Source organism: Temnothorax americanus, unplaced genomic scaffold, assembly GCF_048541705.1.
Source record: "Temnothorax americanus isolate GAGA-0224 unplaced genomic scaffold, ASM4854170v1 Scaffold118, whole genome shotgun sequence".
NCBI classification, from domain to species: domain Eukaryota; kingdom Metazoa; phylum Arthropoda; class Insecta; order Hymenoptera; family Formicidae; genus Temnothorax; species Temnothorax americanus.
In genome coordinates, this window is record NW_027509251.1 from 232,403 (window position 1) to 246,521 (window position 14,119).

The 14,119-nt window shown below is 38.3% G+C and overlaps 1 long non-coding RNA gene across 5 annotated transcripts in view; it reads right to left on the reverse strand.

The window, feature by feature from the left end:
- LOC143908851 (uncharacterized) overlaps window positions 1-14,119 on the reverse strand; it is a 75,861-nt gene that overhangs the window by 17,921 nt on the left and 43,821 nt on the right. Inside the window, exon 1 of one of the 5 annotated variants that reach the window (XR_013260278.1) lies at window positions 13,683-14,013. The exons of the other annotated variants lie outside the window; for them this stretch is intronic. This is a non-coding gene — a long non-coding RNA (uncharacterized LOC143908851). Of the gene's footprint in view, window positions 1-13,682; window positions 14,014-14,119 lie in introns of those variants that run through there. 5 annotated transcript variants of the gene reach the window in all.

Genomic DNA, 14,119 nt, shown 5'->3' on the forward strand with positions numbered 1-14,119 from the left:
AGTTATTTTAAGTATTGGGAGGCATAAACGACTAATATTACGTCTTTTTTTTTTAAGTAGAGAATACTTCATTTTGCGAGAAAGTCGCTGCTTTACCAAAACACAACAGTTAAACCAGTAAATTGTTGATAAATTGAAGTATTTTTGTATTATATTGTTTTATATATTGTATTATCCGTGTATATAGTAAATAATATATCGTATTATATATACACATGTATTATACACATGTGTATAAACAGTACACAAATAGGCGGGGCGGGAGGGCTTCCTCACTGATTTTAGGACACGCCTTCGGCGTATAGATTAGTGACGCGCTTTAAACAGTTAATATTCCTACTTACGTAGTTACCTTTCAACCAATGTAAATAAAAACTTGGAATGTCATAAATAGAGTACTACCTTATACATAAACACGAATTCTTTGATATTGTATAGTGTGAACCTCGCTTTAACTTAGGAAGCACATACAAAGTACATACTCTCTATTCTCTACTTTAAATAACTTTCCTTTCAATATATCAACAATTCACTGCTTTAAATAATTTTCCTTTGTTCATACATATACTATTTCCACATAAATATCAATTATTTATGTCTATTAGTACTCAAAATAACTGCTATACAAACTTTTTGTGTTAATAACTTTTTAACGAATAACGAGCGACGGCTAAAACCTTCCAAAAGTCACTCAAGAGAGTGACCTTGACAACATATGTCAAGGTCAAAGTCATCGGAGGGTGGTCCCTATTACTGCATAATTACCGTTATTTATGCCTTCTAATACTCAAAATAGCTGCTATATTTTCCAAACTTTTTTTGTTAGTATAAACTGTTTAACGAATAACGAGCGACGGCTAAAACCTTCTGAAGGTCACTCGGGGTTATGACCTTAACAACATATATCAAGGTCATTGAAATCAGTGAGGTCGCCCTTAATCTATACATTTACCCAGATATGTTATATACAACTCAAATAGCAAGAAAAAAAGAATTTTTTTTAAATTCTTGATTTATGAAATTAATTCTTTTTCCGTATTTATTTTTTTTTCTAAAATAAATTTGTAGAGTTAATAAGAAATTCATTTTTATGTCACCAATTCTGAGTCTTTCAAATATAAAAGAAGTTCTTGTCATAAAAATTCGCAATAAATTCAAAATTATGCGTCAATACTATTCCAATATTTTGCATTTTGCTATCTCTGCACTGTATGATATCTCGGAGGTATCACGAAAAATATTAGCGCCAAGTATCTCACAGACTCGCCTTTTATCCTAGTGCGTAAGGATTTTTGCTTACGAGAAGGTACTGGCGCGCATGTAGCTGCGTCGCGGCAGTGCATGTTACTAGCGCTCGCCCATTCTAAGTTCCTTCGTGACATGTTGATTTCGCGCCGCGGTCGTTACCTCCAGCGCAGCCCCAGCAAAAGTTTTCTAATAGCGTTTTTTCTTGGCTGCACTATCGCCCTGCACTGCCCTGCACTACCCAATAGCGTTGCATTAATGTTGCACTAGTGTTGCACTAGTGGGCAATAGTGCAGCCAAGAAAAAACGCTATAAGACCGGTATTCATAATCAGATCTTGTTGGTCGGTAAATCTCATTTAGTTCTTGAAGTTGCATTCTGTTGAAATTGCATTTGAATTATATTGAATATCGTATATAGCAACGGAATGATCTTCCCTTTTTTACGGCGGATTCCGGTGAGCTCACCACGCGATCGATAAAGTTAATCAAATAATTAAGATAAGTCCATTATATTAATATGTAAGTACTTTGCGTTTAATACTAATATTCATTGTTGTTCGAGATTCCGTTACCGTTGCGCCGCCCGATCAGATGGCAGCATCGATCGGATATCGACCCCGCATCACCGCGGTAGCTCGCGCCCGCACGGGCGCGCTCATCGCCAACGTCTTCCTCACGATCGAGGCAATTGTGCAAATGGCCGCGCAGTGATCAGACGCACGATGTGTGCTCTGTGCATCTTGATTGTGACTATACACATTGAAGTGCTCACCGCAGTGATTACAGCTGCTGAGATACTGCATTAACATGTAAAGCGACCACACATCCAGCTACTCAGGATACATCAACACGACGACTCAGGCTCACATGTGCGCGAGTGCCGACCGCCACGTGTCTCACCGGCTCACGGGCGATTCATCGAATAGGACGGCAATTAATATAACTGCCTCGCCCACTCACGAACGATACACAAAGACTTCTTATACAAAGACTTCTTATGCTTAGTGAAATCCGAAAGACTGCCCACCACTCTCAGGTCAGACTGTATATATCTGTATATATATCTCTTCTCATATTAAAGACGGCTCAGACTGTGGTCTGAGTTACACAAGAAATAAAGTGAATAATTAGTGAACACCTTCCACGCGCGTCCTTCTCATCCCGCTTCCATCGTCGGGATTAATTCAGCGATTTCGCGAACAATTGTGTTGCTCAATACTGTTTTTATATTGATTGAATAATTATACCGTTAAATTTAATAGTACACTGCGTTTGTCGATCGTTTAAATTTCAACAAATCTTATTTCAAAACCATCTTAAGTAATATCTTAAGATGCTAATACGGCTCTGTGATTAGTTAATGACATCTTAAGGGGATGCTGGAGTGGCAAGAATTACCGACATTTTTTTTAGCAGGCTAAACTTTGAATTGGCTTTACGGAATTGAAAATTTTTTTTACAGAATTAAAGTACGCATAAAAACGGAGGGCGCTAGCGTTGATTTTACATAAAAAAAAAAAAAAAATAATAATAAAATTATATGTATAACGTGACAACATTTGCTGCACATAAAAATTTAGACTTTGTACGTATAAAATATAAGTATACATCGCCCTCGGAAATACAATAAAGAAGAATCCTGTGCTTGCAGAAATGAGCTGCGAGCTTTAGTATAAGAGAAAAGTGTGTTAGAAAATTTCATATGCACATGTTACGCGTCTCCCCGAATTCAGCCAAAAACATACGGATCAGTATAACGGGTAGCCCTAGAGCAGGCGCTATGTATGTATATGTAAGAATTGGTGAGTACTTCTTTATCGACGCTGATCGAGTTCGTTTGCGACTCCAGCATCTTAAGGTGATATGCTGGATGAGCCGTCTGGATAACCGACAAAATTACCATTTTCTATGTTATCGACTATATCTGTCCTTGTATAGACAAAGATATAGACAAGGATAGCACGCTACATTGCATGCACACATACGCACGATGCACATCGACATTATACTTTTATATTACGCTTCCAAATCTTGATTTGGAGGGTTTATCGATCTTTTTCTTGTTGTGCAATTCGGGGGAACTTGTTTTCGCGTTCGTACCAATGGTATATCTCTTAAATGAAATACATCTTGTGACGAGCTGATAGCTCGCCGTAACTCGAGACGCCATATTGGGATAAAAATAGGATAAGGAAATCTGTACTTCCGTAATTTTTTCTCGTTTTCTATATAAAATCGGAGTTCCCCCGAATCATTAATGTACGTACTGCAATTCTGGAGAAAGATTTTTAATTCTGTCAAATTAATACAACGCTATACGTGACGACAAAAAATACCGGTAAAACAGACGGCTCCAGCATCCCCTTAAGATGGTCTTAAATATAACAACCGACTATGAAACCGGAAATAAGTTAGCGCTGCAAGTTCATATTTTTTAATTTACTATAGCTCAAACGATTGCTCCTTAATTGCTCCCTCAGAATCGACGATTGCTCCCCTTTTAAAATTATTATTTTTTGAGATATTTAATAAAAACGAAAAATTTCTAATTTTTATTGAAAAACATATAATAACTCTATGCAACTTTATAGGGCATAGAACGATTGCTCCTTCATTGCTCCTTATTGCTCCATCATAATTTTAATGATTTATTGCATTTTTATTGAAAAAATAACAAATTAAACATTTCAGTATCGGCCGCCCATTGTAACTATGGCTCGGCAGCGCATGCGCATGCTACCATAACTATGCGCATGCGCGATGGTATCTGTTAGAGCTTTTACGGATACCATAGCGCATGCGCGTATGGCTTCTGCTTTCTGCTCATGGCTCCTGCAATTTTATGTGCTTCCATCTTAACTATTTCTCGCTTCGCTCTATTGGGATTTTTAATTGCTCCATTCGTATAATTGATTTTGTATGATATTTTAGCAGAGAACTGTTTATTTTCTTAGAAAAATACATTTCTCACAGTCTTCTTCAAGTATATCCAACATAAAACGATTGCTCCTTAATTGTCCACCTGTCAGCATTGTGCATGAGCCCTTATTGACGTTAGGCTTAGTTTTCACGCGTCGCGTCATCTGTCGTTAAAGCCTCTTGCACAATGCCAGGCAACAGGCAATAGGAACAGGGAATAGAAATCAGAAATCATGTATAAATGCAGAATAAACAGTGACACAATCAATCAAAACATCTTATTTTATTACATTATTTGTAATGGGATGTTTAGATAGGTTAAGCCCCTTGCACAATGCCAGACAACAGGCAATAGGAACAAGAAATAACTAAAAAAATCGTTAATTACAACCTAAAAACAATTAGAATCAAAAGCCATGCAAAATGCAATAAATCATTAAAATTATGATGGAGCAATAAGGAGCAATGAAGGAGCAATCGTTCTGTGCCCTATAAAGTTGCATAGAGTTATTATAAATATGTTTTTCAATAAAAATTAGAAATTTTTCGTTTTTATTAAATATCTCAAAAAATAATAATTTTAAAAGGGGAGCAATCGTCGATTCTGAGGGAGCAATTAGGGAGCAATCGTTTGAGCTATAGTAAATTAAAAAATATGAACTTGCAGCGCCAACTTATTTCCGGTGACTATGAATAGTCCCCTCGCGGCGCGGCGAGTTGCTTTTGCGCCGCGGTAGTTACCTCCGGCGCCGCCCGAGTGAAAATTTTCTAAGTTCCCTCGCGGCGTGTAGCTTTTGCCGGGACGAATCGATACGGCGTCCAAGTCCTCTCGGATTGTTTTATTGGCTACGAATAAACTTGAGTTAATCTTCATAAAATATAAGAGCTAACTGTGAATCGGCCATATATTCGAATGCAAATGTTGCAAAGATGTTTTTTTCAAAAGATATAATATGATATCGAGTAATGATGTCCTGTAGATATTCTGTAAATATCTGAAAATAAGATATTTCAGATTTGATTTAAAATTGTAGGCATAAAGGTATCTGGCTATATCTCAGATATATCTTGCTTGTGGGATGAAGCACATCTTTGTTAACAGCGATTGCTGTAATTTTCCATATAAAAATAAATTGACGATTGATAGCATGAGAACTAATATACCAACGTTCGATAAAATCACCCTCTGTAAGTATAGACAAATGTGACAGAAAAAACAATTTTGTTTTTTTATATGAATGGACTGAAGTCATGTATAAAACGTATATAAGGGATAAGCAGACGGTGTTAGCACGGTGCTAGCACGATAAGTATTGTTTGTTATCTTATGCACGATGCCGAAAATTTTGACCTGCAAAATGCTAGCATGCTGCCTGCATTGCCCGTTAAGCGCCGTTAAGTGCCATCACTGTGCTCGTCAGGTGCGGCAGTATCTGGACATCACATAACAGCATATGCCATTGCACGCGTACGTGTATTATGCGGCTATCGTGCCAATATTTATGGTTATTTGCAGGTTGTAAAATTTGCTGGGAGTAAAAATAATATCACTAATTGATAAGTTATCAACTGCAGATCAAAAAAAATTGGCGACATAAATAATAGTTTATCTATATATATTGTATGGCAAATGAATTGAAAGGAGTTATATTAAAAACAATTATCATAATATAATTCATTTATTATACAATTTTATTACAATTGTTTTGAGCGTGACGCTAACAATCTCTTTGAAAAAGGAGTCTCCGATCCTAATTCAGAAGAGTAAAGCTCAAATTAATCTGTAGCACCACATCAATAACAACAACAACAACAAAATTTGTTATATACTTTAAACACTTTAAAGATTGCTACAATTATATGACAATAAATTGTTTTACAAGTAAAATACGTTTGATTTAGCTTTCAAAAAGCAAGTCGCATAACAAATTTTGCCAAAACATCAAGCTTGTATCAAGTTTTCAATATTTTAGCTTCCTCAATTATAAATAAATAATCTGATAAGATATAAAAGCAATTTTAAATCCATTTAATATCGAAAACCTTAGTTGCTTGACATAATTCAAATATCAAAGCAATATTTTCACATTGCATTGTGATAAATATCGTTTATATTGTTAAACCTGTAGGTCTACGATTTTTATTACAAGTGGGAGAAAAACTATTTATTATATATGACCCAGACAGCACACACACATACACACACACACACACACACACACACACACACACACACAATGTCCAAAATAGGGATATAAAATTTTAGACGTCTTTTTAGCCATCTTTTCTTTCGTATGACATCTAAAGATTGATCTTTTAGACGTCTTATGTTCCGCTTTTGGACATGTGTGCTGTCCAAAAGTACAGAAATGAATATATATTTATAATTAATTCCAGTAATAATAAAAATGACATCCATTATTGTAAATACTTAAGCATCTTTTCTTTTTAAAATATATTAAAAATAGTAATAAAATTAATATCTGTTACAATAAATTACATATACACGCGCACGCGCGCACACACATCAGAATGAAATATTACCAATTTTAAATATTACTATACTATATACTATATATCCTCGATCGATATTTGGTAAATCAGATACACATTGCAAATAAATTCCTTCAAGATAATGAAATAACCAATATTATTCTGTAATAATTAAGAAAATTCTTTGTGGAAACCATGTTGAGATACAGAACATTTGCCTCGAATTTTATCTCAGACTAAAGAAAGATCAGCCATCTTAGAGACTTATTAAAGTCAGCAAAATTTCTGCTTTTTTGCTACTAAAGATATTTGCGCGCATCTATTTGCAGCCTTCTACACGCCTGGAAAATTATAGCGCCCTAAAATTACGGCCAGCCCTGAATCTCATAGAAAATGCTGTTTCCCCTTCCTCGTTTTCCACCTACGCCACTTCCACTCACTTTCCCGTATATACATGCGCGCCCGCGGCGCACACAGACATACCATACATACAAATGCAAACATATAGATCATGCACACATCATCCACCACTTCAGGAGCCTCACCCCTGGCAGGTTACCCCTGCCATCCCCACAGGCTGCTGCGGTCCGCTGAATGGCCGAAAGTGGGGGAGTCCCTTTTAGCTGCCCACGCAATCAATAGCAAGGCCTGCCGTTTCTACTGAATGGACTTGGCGCGCCCGCCATACCCCTCGTCGACCTAACTCCCTCTTCTATATTGATTACTACGCCGAGGGTGGGTCGGCGCGAGGGCATGCGGGGTGCCGCTCTATCGACCGGGCCAGCTGTATTACTGTTCATTCATAAATTTTCGGTTTTCACTCGTGATGTTGCCGCGGGCTAGCTTCACGCTGCCGAGGAAGCTCAACGTGTCGGTGAGTCTGCAACTCTATACATATACATACATATTCTCATAAACACATTCGTCGATATCAATCGAAAAGCGTGTTTAATTAATACTTTCATAAACCTGTAAATAATGAATATCTGTCAACATTGAATTTATCCGATTAATTTCCTCTTCTTTATAAATTCAATTAGGAAAAGACAATTAGTTTCAACCAATTCTTATGACCTCTTCTTTTAAATCTTGTTCTTAGAAGAACATAAAAGAAAACAACTTGCGTTAACTTTGATTGATATTTTAAGAACAAAGTAATTATAATCGGTAAAGAACCAATATATCGTGCTACTGCTAATTGACCAATTAACCAAAATTTATAAGGTTAAATTTTAGTAAATTTCAACTAACACTTACTTGGGAGTCTCTAATTCGGTCTAATTCAATTCTAATTCAATATTGAGTGAGAGCACTTGTATCTCATCTTATTATATTTTTATTGTTGTATCTGCAATAATTCTGTAAAAAGTATATTACTTTTTGCCCTTTAGCCTTCGCTTGGGCATAATAAATCTCATTTCTCTCTCTCTCTCTCTCTCTCTCTCTCTCTCTCTCTCTCTCTCTCTCTCTCTCTCTCTCTCTCTCTCTCTCTCTCTCTCTCTCTCTCTCTCTCTCTCTCTCTCTCTCTCTCTCTCTCTCTCTCTCTCTCTCTTAAGGAGGTTGAAGCAGTTTGGTCAACTCTAGATTTTATTTTGTAAAAAATATATATGATAGTATAGGATCTACCGCATGTGTGAGAATTATTTCAGATTTATTGACCATTCAGACGCTGAGATATTAATTTCCAAAAATGCGTCGTTTTACATGGGGTTATATAGAGAAAGCGTTGACGGCGATGATTGATCCCAATTTTCTTTAATATCTAGTCTATATAAACGCTCAAAAAACGTGCCTACGCGTACAGTAAATTAATGCGAACATTTAGAATGCAAGAAAACACGTATTCACCATCTAATAACAAATATATTACAAGTTAAAGCGATCGAAATTAGACTGAAATAGCAGTTGATAGTTCGCGAGTAGGTAGATGTGGCAACGCAGCGTCGTCCGCGTTTTGGCTGTACCCGAATCCTGTCGGTATGTGCACATTTTTGTGGTTCTCTTCCGTGCTATGTCCACGATTTTTTTATTCTCTTTGGAAATAAAACCAAAAAATCATGAATCTAACGGAAGAAAACCAAAAAATTGTGAACATAACATAAAAGAGAACCCAAAAATCGTTGACATTACCACAAAATAGTAAACACAGCACGGAAGAGAACTAAAAACGTGCACATACCGACAGGATTTGGGTATAGCCAAATCGCGGGCACCTAACCTTATCCAGAATGACAGAAAATTTACCGGCATGTTTACGTTTAGCAACTGCCGTTAAGGTCTATCTACATAAGACGCAGAACGCGAGTCGCAAGCACACACACAGTCTACATGTCAACCTAACCTAACCTCTTTGTTAGATTGACATGTAGACTGTGCGTGTATCTTGCGACTTGCGTTCTGCGTCTTATGTAGATAAGCCTTTACGTGGCTCAACACGGAGGCTAGTACTGCTACCAACCCCATAAAAGTGAAACGTTGCCAAGTTTCAATCGTATTTAATATAATCGACGGAAAGTTATTAAAAAACCGATAACTTATATAATTGTCAAGGGAGCTACCAGTAAGAATCATTATTTCATTCTATCAACGGCAAAACATATATTCATGCCATTTTTATATTGAAATAATTAGCAATACCACAAGTTTTCAAGTTGGCATTGGCAAAAAAGTGTTTCGTTTTTAGCTAATTAAAATATAAAGATGCATAATATGATACTTTTACTATACGTTTTATGCAATAGCAGCGTATGGAGAATAAAATGATACCTAATACAGATTTTTTAATGACCTAATAAAAAACTTTTTTCTAAACCGTCAATTGACTCAACTGGATTGCTTCAACCTCCTTAAATACCTTGACTAACGACTTCACGTCCTGTCTTAATCAGTATGCGCCCATCCGCACTTTTCGTGTTACTCGCCCAGCTGCGCCTTGGCTTACTGACCAACTTGCTCGCAGAATTTAACTTTGCAACCGTCTCTATAATACTGCCCGAAGATCGCGAGACATTCTTGATTTTCATATCTATAGGCAATATAAAAATGATCTCACAGACGACTTGAGAAGGGCCAGAGAGCGCTATCACATGGAGAAATTGACTGCTATTTCTGATCCATCCAAGTTATGGCGTGAGCTTGCCAGTCTTGGGCTCATTGAGTCTCCTCTATCTTCTCCGCTCAATTTTTTTTTCGTGATATTTTAAATGCCCATTATGCCTCCATCTCCAACTGCTTTCCTTCTTGTACACTTTCTCAATTTTCTGACATCATCTCTTCCATAGTACCTGACGCACCACTTTTCAGTTCTTCTCAGATCATCTTTGAGGACCTTAGCTCCTTTGTCTCCGCTTCTTCTGTTTCCCTTGCCTCGGGTTATGATCAATTACCTTTATACGCCATAGCCTTAGCCCTGCCCCGGATTGGCAATCTCCTTACGACATTTTTTAATTGTTGTCTGAATTTCAGTCACTTCCCGTCTTTGTGGAAGCGAGCCATACTTCGACCGCTCTCCAAAGTTAAATCTCCCGCTTCTCCTTCGGACACAAGGCCAATTGCTAATCTGTGCGAACTCTCTAAGTTGTTCGAAAAAATTCTACACCGCCAGATTTCGGACTTTATAGCTACTCATAATATTCTCGATGATCGGCAATCCGGTTACCGGAAAGGCTATTCCACCCAGTCCGCTTTGCTGCGGTTGCTCCATGACATTAAGTATGGCGTCGACGTGGGTGAGGTGTTGATTTTCGTCCTCTTCGACTTCAGCAAAGCCTTTGACACGGTCAGTCATTTTCTACTGTTGACCAAACTCAGACAACTAGGGTTTTCTGATTCGGCCCTCAAGTTAATTTTTTCGTATCTAACTGGTCGATGTCAGGCTGTCGTTGACTTGGAAGGCGTGTTCTCTGACTAGCTGTCTGTTACTTCAGGTGTTCCACAAGGATCCGTCCTAGGTCCTCTCCTTTTCTCCTTATATTTATTAACGATATTGGTGCCTTCCTGAGATATACTGAGCGCATTATATTTGCCGATGATACGCAGATCTATCGCAGAAGTCCCCTTAGTCAACTGAGCGTTGCTTTACACCTCGTCGCGCATGACGTAGGTGTCATCTCACAATTTGCTGCAACCAACGGATTGACTCTCAATCTTAAGAAATCAAAAGTCTTGATTTTTGGCAGCAGGAGTTACGTTAGACACTTAAATTTAAATGACCTACCTCTCGTTTCAGTTAGCGGTACCTCCATCCCATTTGTTACGAAGACTCGAAACCTCGGGGTCATCATGCGCTCCGACATTTCTTGAGAGGGTCACGTTTCACACATTTCAAGAAGGGTACACTTTACACTGCACAAACTGAAATTTCACAAGAATTCACTATCAATTAATTTACGTGTTAAACTTGTAACCACCTTGATTTTGCCTTTGTTGGACTACTGCTCTTTTGTATACAACGACGTGACCGAGGAGCTAAATACCAGGCTTCAAAGACTCTTAAATTGTGCTTTTTGTTGCATTTTCAATTTAAGGCGTGACGAACGCATCATACCTTACCGGCATCGATTGGGGTGGTTATCGGTCAAATACCGCCATCTTTACATTAGTAGGTAGGCTACGCCGGTTCTGGATCAAGGCGTGGTGCTCGCGCGGGGTGCGGGGCGAGGGGATCTCGGCGGCGCGGGGATCTCGGCGGCAACACCGATGACGTCATCCCCTCTCCACGCCGAGATCCCCGCGCCGCCGAGATCCCCTCGCCCCGCACCCCGCGCGAGCACCATGCCTTGATCCAGAACCGGCGTAGCCTACCTACTTACATTCTTGGTATCGAAATGTTTAAGGTGTCCCATGACTTATCTCCTAGTTACCTATCTGAAATCTTCGTTGATCATGACTCCTCAGTCAGGCGATCGTCACGACTGGCGCTACCGCACTCTTTTCATGTTCCAAATCACAGAACTGAAACCTATCGCAGGTCCTTTCATCTCGCGGGCATCTACTTTTGGAACTCGCTTCCTTATGATGTTGTTTAAGTAACGTCTGTTGCCGTCTTTAAGGGTAAGCTATACGACTATCTTTTCTTGCTTGAGCGTAACTTTATCTAGAGCCTTATTAGTCTCTGCCTTATGCATGATCTGATTGAAAGTGTCAACCTATCACTTATGCATCGATTAGTTTAAGTAATTTTTAGTGTTTATTAATTGTTCTTGCGTTTCTTGCGAGTTGAATCTGAGACTTTTTCCATTGCTCTGTGCATCTTTTGCGTACTATTGGCGGTGTGCTTCAACCCTTTTCTTCACTCTACCGATTCCTCCGCTTAGGTTGCAGTTTCACTGCTGGTTGCTGCTTAATGCACATCTGTCGCTTTTATATTATACTATTTTATACTGTTCCTCTCATGTAGATGTATTACTTCTGCTCTTATTTACAACTTTTTTTCCGATTGTTTTACCTTTGTAATGCATTACCTGCCTAAAGTAATTGACTATGGCATAAAATAAACCAATCAACCAATCAATCTCTCTCTCTCTCTCTCTCTCTCTCTCTCTCTCTCTCTCTCTCTCTCTCTCTCTCTCTCTCTCTCTCTCTCTCTCTCTCTCTCTCTCTCTCTCTCTCTCTCTCTCTCTCTCTCTCTCTCTCTCTCTCTCTCTCTCAGCAGAAGCAGACGTGTGAAACATCGCTCCGTAAAAGTGTTAATTTTTGAGTGGTTTAGAAGTGAGGGAGAGTGTTAAAAAGTTGTGTAACGAATATCTGCATAGACCGGGGGTAGCCATGAGTGTTATCTAGCCAAAATATGTTGATACATAGACACGAGAACTGCATTTCGTACAGAGGTCATCGAAGCCTCGTACGACAGGTAGACATCGGCGACGAACACAAAACGCTGACGTGTGAAAGTGACGTGTTAAAGTGACGAGTCAATTAACTGTCTCTGCCAATATTAGCAGAATGAACGAGGAATACGCCGAGTATCGATGCTCGGCATATAAGAAGGCGATAAAAACGGAGGTGATAGCATGCAAGTCCTGTGCTAAGCTTTTCTACCATCCAGGTTGTGTATCTAAGCACAAAATTTATGACAAAAACCGCGATTTGGTGTCGTGTCCTGGCCCATTCGAGAAGTTAATTATTAGTGATGGTGATAAAGTAGCTAATATAAATAAAGCAGTGGCAGCAACAGGAAGAGCAGCGGCACCTGCAAAAATGAGTCCGGCGCCAAGCAGCGGGAATAAAGTAGCAGCCGCGAGTGGAACAGAGGATATTGATAGAAAAATAGATTGGCTTGTAAAAACAGTGAAAGAATTAAAAGATGAGGCAGCATGTAAAAAGGAGATCAAGTCAATGATAAAAGAAATAGTCCGTGAGGAGATGGGAGGCATTAAACAGGAAATAGAAGAATTGAGAAAAATGTTGACGCAAGGGGCATATGGACCGAGCGACAAGAAAATATAGCGATGTGATTAAAGAAAGGAAGGAAGAAAATATCTTGATTATAAAACCAAAAGTACAACAAGAGAGTGAAATTACGAAAAAAACAATTAAAGATAAAATTGATATAATCAAGATGGAAATAAAAATTACCAAATTAAGAAAGGAAAGTAAAGGGATAGTGATCTTAGGATGTGAGACGGAAGAAAAGAAGGATATAAGCTAAAGATGACGGTACAAGCGGTAATGGGCGAGGAGGTCAAAATCTCTGAGCCACAGAAGAGGAAACCAAAGATTAAAATAATTAATGTTGGTGGAGAAGAAATGAAAATGAGGAAAAAATAAGGATACTGAGCAAGGATCCGTAATAATTGAAGTGGATGAAAGCACTCATAATTCACTAATAAACAGAGGAAAAATTAATTTAGGATGGCGAAAGTGTCCTATATTTAATTATATTAGTGTTAGAAAATGTTTTAAATGCTGGGGCTATTACCATATTGCCAAGAATTGCACGAGACAGGAAACATGCTATAAATGTGCAGGAAATCATAAGGCGAATGAATGTACGACGGCGAAGAAGAGGTGTGTAAACTGTACCTATAAGAATCAGACGTACAACTTGAAGATAAATGTTGAACACGAGGCGCTGGATTCGGAATGTCCGACATTTAAGAAAGTATTAGAGGAAGAGAAAAAAAGAGCCGGCTGGGGAAGATGCAAAATAGCAACTACAGGGAGAAGCGGAATTACTCTGGTATACCAATACCAATGCGCAAAGCTTCTTGGCGCATAAGGATGAAATTCAACATCAGGTTATGAAGAGGGTGAATCCTGCGATTCTAGCGTTATCCGAGACTAGATTGACTGTAGAAATTGAGGACAGTGAGGTCAATGTACTGGGGTATAGTATAGTTAGATGTGATGCTGAATATAGAAACACAGGAGGAGTACTGTTATATATATATATATATATATATATATATATATATATATATGTTAGGGATGATATTAAATTTAAAATAGTTGATAAGAAA